Source organism: Microcebus murinus, chromosome X (assembly GCF_040939455.1).
Source record: "Microcebus murinus isolate Inina chromosome X, M.murinus_Inina_mat1.0, whole genome shotgun sequence".
In the NCBI taxonomy this organism is placed as follows: domain Eukaryota; kingdom Metazoa; phylum Chordata; class Mammalia; order Primates; family Cheirogaleidae; genus Microcebus; species Microcebus murinus.
In genome coordinates this window covers 89,605,135-89,619,146 of record NC_134136.1, presented here as the reverse complement: position 1 = coordinate 89,619,146, position 14,012 = coordinate 89,605,135, and the positions used below count along the sequence as shown (strand labels likewise).

The 14,012-nt window shown below is 40.2% G+C and overlaps 1 protein-coding gene across 2 annotated transcripts in view; it reads right to left on the bottom strand.

Annotated features, from left to right (window-relative positions):
- RAB9A (RAB9A, member RAS oncogene family) overlaps window positions 1-14,012 on the bottom strand; it is a 29,963-nt gene that overhangs the window by 5,672 nt on the left and 10,279 nt on the right. For both annotated transcript variants that reach the window (XM_012784811.3, XM_012784810.2), the window contains exon 2: window positions 185-273. The gene's annotated coding sequence lies outside the window, so the exon portion shown is untranslated. The remainder of the gene's footprint in view (window positions 1-184; window positions 274-14,012) is intronic.

Genomic DNA, 14,012 nt, shown 5'->3' with positions numbered 1-14,012 from the left:
AGCTAAAGGTAGCACAGTGTCTGAAGCTCTATGCGGCCAAGGCAAAAATGAAAACTCTCTTGTTTCTGTGCGAATGAATAAAAAAGCACACTGTCAGAAAGGAGAACTTGTTCCTGGTACCAAATGCCAGGAGCACAACCCCATGAGTGAGCCTCATGGGAACAATGGCAACAACAGTACCTACCTCCTAGGGTCCGTTGAGAAGATTCACTCAGATGACGAGGGAAAGTCTTTCATCACAAGCCAGGCTCCTTACAGGAGTACAGGAAGTTTCTGTGAATGAATACATGAGGAAGTCTTTACTGGCAGTTTTATACACAGGTTCATTTTATAGCCATTTGTTCCATCAAACTTTGGTAAGAACTATGGGCAGAACAAATCACAGGATCTTGCAGGCCTACATTAGGAAGCCAAAGGATGCTAGTCCTAAAGATCAAAGTGATGACCATGTGGGACTGTGCTAAAATACTAGCCTTTCTTGGTCTAAACCAATGGTTTCAAACCGCCCACCCCCCTTTTTTAAAGCAAAGGGCATTTTTGTGGGACTTAGCAGTCCTTAACCTATGAATTCAATCAATGAAAAAAAAACAAAAACAAGACTCTTTCAAATTCCAACATTTGGGGTAAAGGATAAAACAATAACAATAATAATAGCAGGTAACATTGATTGAGCCCTGTATATACCACTTACTCTGCGACACGGCATCTACTCCTCACAAGTCTCCTATTATCTCTACATTACAGATGAGGATACTGACTCAGAGAGGTTCCACGCCTAGTAAAAGGTGTGACTTAGAGATGAATGCGGCAGACTGGCTCTACAGCCCAGGCACTTAACCCACCAGGCTATGCCAATCTCCACTGCCTTTGCATTTGTTTCTGAGGGTTTTCCTGTTGTTACAGGTGAAATGAAAATAAGCAGTTGCAAACAATAAGAATCTTTCAACTCCTTGCTTTAAGATATGCACAAGAACAAGTTAACCTGACAGAATTAGTAGTCTCTAATCTGTTGATATGTGGTATAAAGCACATTTGAATGTGCCTATGTTTAATTAGTTTAAAACATGATTTAAATGTCAAATGTCTGCAGAACTCTGAAGCGTCTCCACAGAAGCCTAGTGTTCCGGAGCACAAGTGGGAGTGTGGTTTTTCAACAAGCATTTTGTGAGTGTCTACTATATGCCAGACATTGAGGATGCAAATCACACACACTTACACACACACAGTCCCTGCCTTATGGAGCTTGTGTTGGGTGAGAGTGACATCCACACAAACCCGTTTGTTATAATTGTGGCAAGTCCTACAAAATGAGAGGCACATGATACAGAGTGCGACTATTCACACTCAGCCAAAACCCAAAGAACAACTTAGAATAGTGCAAGGGATTCTGCCCCAATCTCCCTCAGTGAGTGAGAGGCACAATGTGTAAACCCATATCTCAGGGCGTCCAGGCCATCAGGGGGACTTAATTTGCATACAACATGATCCTGTAACACAAGCCCATTAATTCACTTGCCCAGCTGCAGTTAAGGAAACAGCAGTAACTTCCAACACAGGAGGGCAACACAGTGGTACACTGTGTTAATGAGAGACTGTATATGGGTTTCCAGTGTGGTCTGTTCTAAAGTAATGTCTCAATGATCATTTTAGCCACATGCTGGCCTTAGAATGCAACCCTCACCAAAGTCTGACTCCACTGGAGGAGGATTTGACCAGGAGAAAGTAGATTTAACCTCAGGCTAAGCTCAGCAGGAGGAGGAAAAGACTATGAGAAAAAAGAGGGAGCCAGAACCAGAAAGTGGGACCAACCCATGCCAAGGCTCTTTCAAGGAAGCCTGGCCTGGCAAGGACCGAGAGAGCTCAAAGTGGGCCTGGGCCACTGGAGGCTAGAGAGCAGACAGTGTGCTAGAAAAATGGGGCTGGAGGGACAGGCCATGGAGTGGGCAGGGCTGTAGAAACCAGGGGAAGGATTTCTGCCTGTACCCTTGGGATGGTGGGGAGAAACTGAAATAGCTTCAGTAGTGGGTGACCCAATCAGATATGCAATCCAGAAAAGCAACTGGCTGCAATGGGAGAACGGCTGCAGATGAGGGGAGGAGGAAGGCCTCAGGTAGAGCCGGGATGGATGCTGTTATGATCCCTCTCTCCACTACCAATGGTGTCAGCTGGGCTTACGATTGAAAGCTGAGGTCGTTGTGCCTCACACTTGATCCTCCAGTAAGATCCTTACTATGTGACCTCATGCTTCACCTTGCTCCCCTTTTTTTCCATCCTGTTGCCTGGCTAACTCCTACTCACCCTGGTAGATGCAGCTAGACCTCATCTCCTCCTCAACACCTACCAGATATCTCTGAATGAACCCCCTCCTAACACACCCTGTGCATGCCTCTAGCATTTACCATAAGGAATTTTATAACTGACATGCCTATATAGCTAATATTATAAAAATGAAACATGCTCTCTAAAAAGATTTATATTACACGAGCACATATTATAGTTATAAAATTTCCCCCAAGTTGTCAATTTTTTAGACTATACCAAAAAATACATGCCCATACTATTCTAAAACCACCTCCCCCAAAAAATAAATAAAGTGAAATTCTACAAAAATATTCAGTTGGGCAAATGAAAATGATTTATTTGCCTAACTAGGGGGTGCTCTGAACAACCTGAGAAGACATGGAAACATGGAACTGTAGAAATATACCATTAAGTGATAAAACCAAGCAGTATGCACTATGGTATCACATCATGTAAAAGCTTACAGATTTATGTTAAAGTCTGCAAGAAAACCTAGAATAATAAATACTGAGTTCAATCGTCAAAGTTCTGATTTGGTTGTGAAGTTATACTTTAATATCAAAAGTGTTTTTTAAAGTTTCATTTTAACTAAAAGCCTAGCTTTACCTAGTGCTACAATTAAAATGAAATGGAGGCCGGGCACGGTGGTTCACGCCTATAATCCTAGCACTCTCGGAGGCCCAGGTGGGTGGATCACTCGCAGCGAGGTCAGGAGTTCAAGACCAGCCTGAGCAAGAGTGAGACCACATCTCTACTAAAAAAAAAAAAAAGAAAGAAATTAATCAGCCAACTAAAAATATATAGAAAAAATTAGCCGGGTATGGTGACACACACCTGTATTCCCAGCTACTCGGCAGGCTGAGGCAGTAGGATCACTTAAGCCCAGGAGATTGAGGTTGCTATGAGCTAGGCTGACGCCATGGCACTCACTCTAGCCTGGGCAACAAAGTGAGACTCTGTCTCAAAAAAAAAAAAAAAAAAAAAAAGAAATGGAAATCATTTTCTTCTAAATTTTTAAATACTGCTACCAACCAGATCTCAAGGATAATCACTTTCTAAATTTTTCAGTAATTCAGATCATATTAAAAGTCAGATTCAATATGATACCAAAAGCACAAGCAACAAAAATAAATTGGATTTCATCAAAATTAAAAACTTTTGTGCTTCAAAGGACACTATCAAAAAAGTGGAAAGACAACCTACAAAATGGGAGAAAGCATTTGTAAATTGTGTATTTGATAAGGGACTTATATCCAGAATATACAGTTGACCCTTGAACAACACAGATTTGCACTGCACAGGTATGCTTATATGCAGATTTTTTTCCAACACATATATTAGAAATTTTTTTGCAGATCTGCAACAATTTGAAAAAACGCACAAACTGCATGACCTAGAAATATTAAAAAAATTAAGAAAAAGGTATGTCATGAATGCATAAAATATATGTATATACTAGTCTATTCTATCATTTGCTATCATAACATATATACAAATCTATTATAAAAAGTTAGAATTCGTCAAAACTTATACACACAGACTGTACATGGCCCCACTTACAGTTGAAGGAAACAAAGATGCAGTATTAAATCATAACTGCCTAAAATTAACTGTAGTACATACTATACTTAATATTTTTGTAGCCACATCCTATCATTACTGTGATGAGCTCATGTTGCAAGTATGCCCTGTGACACTAATCATCTCTTCATGAACAGTTCATCCCTCCAGTAAATTGCAGTAAAAGTGATCTCTCTCATTATTTTTCATCACATTTAGTACAATACTGTAAACCTTAATGAACACCATGGGACCCATATAAAGTGCCACTAATGATGCTGGAAGTGCTCCCAAGAAGTAGAGAAAAGTCATGACATTACGAGAAAAAGTTGAATTGCTTGATATGTACTATAGACTGAGGTCTGCAGCTGCAGTTGCCTGCCATTTCAGACAGATGATTCATCTTGAAAACAGATGACATAAACTTACTGTATTGATAAATATGGTACAATACTGTAAATGTATTTTCTCTTCCATATGATTTTCTTAGAAACATTTTCTTTTCTCTAGCTACTTTATTGTAAGAATATAGTACATAATACACATAACATACAAAATACATGTTAATTGACTGCTTATGTTATAGTTATGGCTTGTAGTCAACAGCAGGCTATTAGTAGTTAGGTTTTTTTTTGGGGGGGTGGGTCATAAGTTACATGATTTTTGACTGTGCAGGGAGTTGGTGTCCTCTAACCCCTGTGTTATTCAAGGGTCAACTGTATAAGTAACTCTTACAACTAACTCATCAGTTTAAAAAAAAAAAAACAATCTCAACCAATTTAAAAAGTGGGCAAAAATGCTTAACATCATTAGCTGGCAGTAAAATGCAAATCAAAACTACAGTGAAATACCACTGTAGTTCATACCCTCTAGGATGGCTAGAATCAAAAAGACAGATAATAACAAGCACTGACATGGATGTGCAGACATTGGAATCCTCATACACTACTGATGAAATTATAAAATGGTGCATTGATAACAGAAAACAGCCTGGCAGTTCCTCAAAAAGGTAAACATAGTGACCATATGACCCAGCAATTCCTCTCCTAGGTATATACCCAAGAGAAATGAAAACACATCCACGTAAAAACTTGTACATGAATGTTCCTAGCTGTATTATTCATAATAACCAAAACATAGGAACCCAAATGTCTATTAACTGATGAACACATAAACAAAATGTGACATGGCCATACAATGCTCCAAATGGATAAACTTCAAACACATGCTAAGTGAAAGAAGCCAGACACAAAAGGCCATCTATTGTATGATTCCATTTATACAAAATGTTCAGAATAGGCACACCCATACAGACAGAAAGTAGATTCCTGGTTGCCAGGGGCTGTGACAGGGGGATGTAAATGAGGCATGACTGCTAATTAGTAGAGTTTCTTTTTGGGGTGATGAAAATATTCTGGAATTAGATAGTGATTACAGCTGTACAACTCTGTGAATATACTAAAACCCATTGAATTGTATACTTTAAAAGGGTGAATTTTACAGTATGTGAAAAGATATATATGTGCCTCCTGAGAATTAGAAATATGACTTTAGAATTGTATTTATTAATACAACCAGAGCTGCAAATGATCTCCTTGTCAGTTACACGTACAATAGATACTACTGTAGGATTACAACAGCATGTGCTGGCACCAACATATGGCCACAGTAATCTGAATGAGAAGTTGGATAAGCAGGTCACTGGCAGGAAAGAAAATGGATTACATTTTCAACAGATACGTCAAAATTCAAAAGACAGGCCGGGCGCTGTGGCTCACGCCTGTAATCCTAGCTCTTGGGAGGCCGAGGCGGGCGGATTGCTCAAGGTCAGGAGTTCAAAACCAGCCTGAGCAAGAGCGAGACCCCGTCTCTACTATAAATAGAAAGAAATTAATTGGCCAACTGATATATATATATAAAAAAAAAATTAGCCGGGCATGGTGGCGCATGCCTGTAGTCCCAGCTACCCGGGAGGCTGAGGCAGAAGGATCACTCGAGCCCAGGAGTTTGAGGTTGCTGTGAGCTAGGCTGACGCCACGGCACTCACTTTAGCCTGGGCAACAAAGCGAGACTCTGTCTCAAAAAAAAAAAAAAAAAAATTCAAAAGACAAAAGAAGAGCATTTCATATCAACCCTTTCCTTCCTATAACACTATTTTCCCAACTTTTCTAGTGTATACTTTTATCTTGTACTATCAATTGCTTACGAACAGTTTATCTGTAGTACCCTTTTCTCTGGCCTTCTCTAACCCCTTGCTGGCATCCAAACCTGTACACTGAACCAAGGGGGAGAATATAAAGCACCAAAAGCCAAGCAAAGAATATAAATCTCTAATATGACAGTCTGTATGGATTATTTTTTTATTGGTCGTGGATCTAATTCTAATTGCCTACATTCTTACAGATAAATAATCCAATTTATTTCTTCATTATTTTTATTATATAAGGTTTTGAGCATGACATGCAAAGAGCTAGCCAACCTCACTTATAAGCCTGACCCAATTATTATTATATCCCTACAACTCATCACCCCCAAACCTACCACTGGCATTTCCTGTTCACATCTTTGCTCGGCCTGTTACCTTGGCCTGGGAGGTGCCTCCCTAGCTCCAAAGCTGTCAAAATCCTAGTCATCAGAGAGGCCTAGTTCAGATCACCTCATGCAAGAAGCCTTCTAAGGCAGCCCTGAAAACTAATCTCTTATCTTTGCTCTCATCAGCATTTCCACCTCTATTACAGCTCTCATTTGCTTATGCCCTAATCACCTTCTGTGGTGTATGTGTCTGTTTCCAAGAATTACAACATTGTTGACTCCCTGGGAGGGATGCACAACACCCCATGCCATCCATTCCTTTTGTCCTTTTGGTCTGCCACTTCTTAACAATGTGCTACATATGGTGAGGTGCAAATCAATGCTAAATTAAGAACAAAGAGTAAATTACTTCCTCCTTTATTCTTTTTATTCTATTATTATTCTACTTGTTCTTTCTGTACTTACAATTCTTTGTTTCTCTATCAGTTCTCCCCCCATTCTATTTTTGAGGTCTATTAAAATATGTGGAACAGAACAAAAAAATTGATTCTTACTTGCAAGTCTAACGGGAAACCCACTTTAAAATAAGTACTATTGATTGACTGCAACAGAGAGCTGGCAAATGTTGAAAAATTACTATATTCCTTAATAAGCTGCCAAAGGGAGTAGGCTCCATTTGCAAACTGCCTTTCTCAAAACTACAGATTTTGAAACACATACTCTGTAACCCCTTGACCAGTTCTCACTTCCAAAAACTTCAGTTGAATTTATCACACTTTAAATTTAGAAACATATTTTTTCTTCTTGTCAAATTCACAAGTTCCCTGTGCATTCACCCTGCATGTCCTAATTAGAGGCATACATACCACTTACCACTTCATTTCATTTCACAGCTTAGGAAACTGAAGTTCAAAGAAATTAACCAGGGAAGCAAAAGCATAGATAATCTCAAAAATTATTTCTATTTTCAGTTGAGCTATATTTATTTCCTTATATCTTAATTTAGGTGTATCTCACTTAACAGCCTAATTGGTTCCACTGTTTGTTTTTTGAAGACTTCCTTGGTTGTCATGCTGAAATGTATAAGCAAGAAGCAGGTCAAGGAAAGTCATTAAGTCTAAATGGGTGTTAGCTCTACAGTAAGTTGACCAAAAAACAGAAGTAAGCAAAATAGTGTGGAAAAATACCACAGGAATAAACCAAGATGGAGGCAAGACTTGCCAGATGAAATAAATTATGTAGGCATATCTGGTCAACCACTGAGTATTATAACCTCTGAGACAGAGGCAGGTACAGAAGGAAAAGAACTGTGTAAATCAAACTACACTATCACTATGTCAGAGTACCTCCCCTATTAAAGAACTCATTTTAATAAGTACTCTTTTTTGAAGATGAAGCACCTAACTTAACTTTTAAAAATATGTTAACATTTTTCTTAAAACAAGGCACCTCTGTAATTAGGTATGCTAAATAATCATGAATAGTGGTAGGGGGAGTAGGAATGGGAAGAGAGAAAGTGGGGAGGGCAAAAAAAAAACAGACTTAGTCAAGGAACTAAATTTTCTTAAACCGTACTGAAAGCCTAATGTAGCAGGATCTAGTAGAGCTTTCTGTAATGATGGAAATGTTCTAGTATCTGCACTGTCCAATACAGTGGCCACTAACCACATGTGGCTATTAAGCACTTGAAAGTATGAATAGATCATCTGGGGGACTGAATTTTCCATTTTATTTAATTTTAATTCGTTCAAATTTAAATTGCTACATGAGGCTAGCAATTAAACAATTAAAAATTGTTCAGACAGTGCTACTGTGGACAGTGCAGGCCTAGAGTGTGGGTGGCTAATTGGGAGTCCATGAATGAGCTTCAGGGGGAAAATGTACCCCTTAGAATCACATGTGAAATGATAGAGTATGGATGGAAGCTTGTGTGCTTGAGGGAAGAGTCAAAAGGTTTCTGACTCTTCTGGGAAGAGTCAAAAAGGTTTCATCAGATTCTTTAAGGAGTTCAGACCACAAGAAATGATGACTACATGTCTGCATCATTCATATGTTACATGTGATCCATAAGTATAGCTCACAACACCCTCAAGACTTTTTGTCCTTACTTGGCATCACTATTTCCCCTTTCCCTGCCTCAACCATGAGAGTTTATGAATATTACACTTTAACCATAAACTGTGATTGCTCAGTGAACAGCCTTACTCATGGGAAACTGCTGATCCTGGGAAGTGAGGATAATGTTTTGTTCTTTGTCTAATTTTGTTTTGTTTAATTTTTAAGGACTAAGTACAAATCTACCTGTAATAAGGCACTTATCTGGAAAAGGCACTTAAAAATGCTTCTTGACAATTAATAAAAGAGCGGGGATAGTTTAAGATTGCACTTTGAAAGATAGAATTAAAACACAAAGAAATGGATAATAGTCACAAAATAAGAATACTGGGAATTACAGCTGGGTATTTCAGGAACATAAATTGTGAAAGGAATGAATTTGAATATGTTAGAAAAATATATTAAGGCAGCAAAACACAAACCAAATATGATCTACAATGTCCTGATGCCTCTCTTCCAGTAGATAAGAAATCGAGTGTTTCTAATTTAGAGCAGCCAGGGCTAGAGGCTGGTGAACAACTCAGGGAAGGGCTAGCATACAAACACTGTCCACAAGGCACAAAGCCACAGCAAATAACTTCTAGACTGTTAGAGAAGTTAAGTTAGAGGAGCGGGGATTTCCCAAGATGATATATTTAAAGAGATCAACTATGTGTCTGGTATATAGGACTCAACTAGATTAGAGTCTCCCAAATACCATTTCGCAGGGAAGTTGTCACGAGCTCAAAGTGAGAAAAAAACCTTAAGAGCACTATAGGCAACTCTTCATAATGTTCAGTTTATCTCATGGAACTGTCACTGCTCTGTCAATGCTTCAGTTTGCTCTTACCAAAGTGTTGAAACTGACTCTTCTCATGAAAAGCTTTCCAAGCCCAGACTTCCTCTGCCCCTCACTACACATGTCGCCATCTGCCTCCGAGCCCCATTAACCCTCCACTCAGCTTTTATTACACACACAGCTCCCAACCCCTCCACTATTCTGAATGTCACCAAAGTCACCAGAGACCTCTTAATGGCCAATCCAATGGCTTCTTCTCAGTCCTCATCTGAATGCCCTAAGGCACATGCAGCCCTAAAGTGAATACAGAGAAAAGTGCTTCCCTTAGGACTTCATTGTGTATGTTTCTAGAAATACCCTCAAGTTTGACCCATATCTCCACCTGAGGCCCAGCGAATAGATAGTGAATTCTCTAGGTGTACCCATCTGTCTGGACATACATGACCTAAAATCTTAGAAGGCTACTCAGTCTTTGAGAGGCCCAGTTGGGAAGGTGTCTTACACAGTATCACACATTTAGCTAGAGGCATTGGTGGGACCTTCAAGTCTCACCCAGGACTCACTACCCATTACCACCTCTATTAGGTCTAAAGAGCCTGACAGTGACCCTCTTGAAAATGTTTCTTACTTAATCACCCATAAATCTACTCTGACAATAGGTTCTGCTTTCTCTCCCCGGTCACCCCCTTATCTTTCTTCAACCTAGACAGCTCCCTTTTTCCTGACAAGCTCTTAATGAAGGTATTTCACAAAGTTGAAGCCCTTCTTCCCAAACAACATCTTCCTGGGCTATAAAAACCAGTAACTCCTAAACTAAAGTCCACCTTCACCCTCTCACATGCTGGAGCCAGACAAGAATTTCCAACCCCTTGTATAATATGGTCATCTGGTACCCTGTTGGTAGTTCAAATTCAAATATCTAAAACCAACCTAATCATTTTCCCCATTTCCAAAATCTCTTTCTTCTTTTCTCTTACACATTTCATTCATCCACACAAGAAATGTGTCCACTTCCCTCCCTACATATTGTCATTGTATTGTTTGCTCAAATAACAAAAGCTATCACTGTAATAACATTAGCAGCCACCATTTACTGAATATCTAGGTTAGGTACCTGGCATATAACACCTTCAAAATCACGTGCAAGTTGGATACTATCTACCCATCTTTTTTATAGATTGATAAATGGAAGTTCACCAAGACTAAATAACTTCCCCAGGTCTAATTAAACAGGGCAGGTAAAACATGTGTTATCTTCATTCCCACCAGAGGACAAAAAAAGACTAAAACGTGCACAAACCCAATAAAGACACCAAGAAGGAACAACTGTAGATGCAAGACAGCAACAAAATTTAGAACACGGAAAGCAAATGGTCCAGTAGTGACCAAGTGGAGACAACAGAGCCCACTGCGGGGAGAAGCAGCCAATGATGAGAAAGCCAATTCCTACCACAGAGCTGAAAAAGAACTGAACAGCACATGGGCATTTCTGAGGCTTCTCGAGACAGCAGGGGCTGAAACCTCGAGGGCGTCTCCAAAATGCTCCGGACCTCAAGACCACCCCCTTTTGCCACTGGATCAGTAAATAGGGAGCAAACATTAAGAAAAGCGAGGATGGAGGGACAGGGTGCCTAGGAAACCTGAACTGTGGCTTCCTTCCTCTGCCCGTCCCTCCCCTCGGTGACCAAAAAGCTAGATCCCCAGCCAGGCACGGTGGCTCATGCCTGTAATCCTAGCACTCTGGGAGGCCAAGGAAGGTGGATCATTTGAGCTCAGGAGTTCGAGGCCAGCCTGAGCAAGAGTGAGACCCTGTCTCTACTAAAAATAGAAAGAAATTACTTGGACAGCTAAAAATAAATAGAAAAAAGTAGCTGGGCATGGTGGCGCATGCCTGCAGTCCCAGCTACTCGGGAGGCTAAGGCAGAAGGATTGCTTGAGCCCAGGAGTTTGAGGTTGCTGTGAGCTGGGCTGATGCCACCGCACTCTAGCCCAGGCAACAGAGTGAGACTCTGTCTCAAAAAGAAAAAAGAAAAAAAAAAAAAAGGTAGATACCCAAACTGCAAGATTAGCTCTGGGGGAAATAAGGGGCCCAAGAGCAAAACTTAAAGGTACTGGAAGGGGGTGGAAAATTAAAAACCAACTTTGATGTCTTGCCTCCTTACAGCTAAACCTTGCATTCCATAAACTGTAACCAAAAGCACCACTTCTAATCTTGAGATTCCCAAACTGTATGCCAAGATGCCCCAGAGAATCATGGCAAATTCAGAGCCAGGACAGGCTGCTGTTAATTTTTTAGAGAAACACAGATACTCAACATTTGTAGGGTACTGCCTGAGGGAGTTGAGTTTCAACATGGGATCACACCACCCGTACCACATTCCTTTCGATGACATCACATCTTTGTGAAGCTGGGTTTTCCAGGACTGCTGTGATAAAAATCAACTACTGGACGCAAATTAATGTGGATTATGAGGGTGGCAGCTGTTTGTTTGGCAACAACTATTTTAAAAATTTTATTTAAGAATACTAGAACTCATTCCAAAGAACACTGCATTCATCAACCTATGGTCTTCAAGCAGCTCTACTCTGACTTCCAACTACATTACGTATGTGTTTTCAGGTATATCCAGCAAATACACAAGTGTGAAAGTGCACAGACTGGAGCAGTCACTCAGCTGCATAAGTAGCCCAGTTGGTGATTTCTAACTTTTTTTTGAAACTGTTAGAATCATTTACACACTCCTATCTGTTAGAGTTCTACATAACAAGTTCCAGAAACAGAAGTCTGTATGGCTTTTTTTCCTGGCTTCTCTAACACTGATAACACAGCCACTCTTATGAGGACTAACCTTCTGGAAATTACCTTAGCTTCTATACCCAAAAACCTAATCCAATTCACAATAACTGGGAATTAAAATACAATAGTTAGTTCAGCTCCTTCATACTGTCCTGCTATCCTTCATGCTTGGATGAAGAATGCAGCAATGGAATGAATGTATCAAGTTGTTCTACACCCTTTCTCCATCCCAACAAACAGCATACATGTGTAGCCCATCAGGCCTAAGACAAAAGTGGAGCCTGTATCCACAGACTCCAGAGATGGCAATGAGCTGGGTTCAGTACAGCCAGACTGTGAAGCCTGGACTGCCTGCTTTACTTCTCTGTTTTTTCCAGAATACACACCCAATCTCTCTCCACCCCATATGGATCTAGCTGTTACCTTACATTCATTTATTTACCTCCAGTGGCCCTCTCTTTGTCCATGATAAGCAACAGCATTCTAAAGCCTGAACTTGCCATGGTCAAAAATTAACAAAAACTAATGGAAAAATCCTGAATGCGGAAATACCCAGAGCACACTTCACAACATGTACAGTATCAAAAGTCACGTGAGAAACAGAGATGTCTCCTCCAAGTTCACTAACTAGCCTGGGCAACGCCAGGCTCCCTGGGACTGCCCCCAGCCTCACCTCCCACTACCTACATACCTCGGTGGCTCCATGTCTCCTCCCTTAGGAGGAGGCCTGGCCTTCCATTTGCATCATTACTTTCCACCAAACTTCCTGAAGCATTTTGTGAGTTCATCCCCACCCCTCCACAAAAATTCCTTAATAAACACTCTTTGTTGATGACCTACTTAGTCATGAGTCTTATTTTCTTATGCTTGCTTTTGCCCAACAAATTTATTATCTAGATAGCTTTCAAGTTAGACGCGCTGCCTAAACACATACACTTCCATCTGGTTTATTTCCTCCTGCTGCTTAACCAACAAACTGACTGGGAAGAACTACTTGGAAGCTAATAATTTGCTGTCTCTACTTGGTATCATATAATCTCCTAGAGATTATAAAGTACAACCGTCTCATTTTCCAAGAAAGAAATGTAGTAACCTAACTTGGCCAGTGGAGCAAGATGACTCTGGCACCAATTTCTATGGACCCTTCCAGAATAAAACACATCACTTTTGTTAGATCCCATGCACTAGCAATCATTTTGAGATATGCAATTCAGCATCCCCCTACCCCATAGACAACTCCTCATAAGAGGCAGAGAAATCTATTAACACCGTGCATTGGCATGAGTCAAAAACCAAACAAAACCAACAAAAAGATGCCATGCTGACTGCATGAATAACACTTACACAGTGATGCCTAATAGAGATCCAGCCCATTTTGATTGCTCCTCTCAATCAATCACACGCCCAGAGTTTACCTAACAGTTAATTCTGCCACCAGAATGAAGTAGCACATATTTTGAAAGGCCTGGTCTGAGACAGGCAAGGAGAAAACAGGCTGGAAAACACCAGAAAGAAAATTATGCAAAAGCCGTTTTTAAAAATGTCACCATTTCTCTATTTCAATGACAAAATGCATGTATAACTATTGCCTAGTGAGGCTAAATGTAAGAGAGAATTTTATGCTCAACAAGAATGGCTTCTCAATTTGAGTCTTGTAAATATTCACACATAGTTAATCATACAAAACTACAAAGAACTCATTAAGTTTTCCCTATTTCATCTAAGTCTGCCCACAGTAACGCCATGACACTGGTACTTCTGTGCCGGGTGCAGAGCTGTTTTGTTTTTTTTTTTTTTTTTTTTTTTTTTTTTTGAGACAGAGTCTCGCTTTTGTTGCCCAGGCTAGAGTGAGTGCCGTGGCGTCAGCCTAGCTCACAGCAACCTCAAACTCCTGGGCTCAAGCAATCCTCCTGCCTCAGCCTCCTGAGT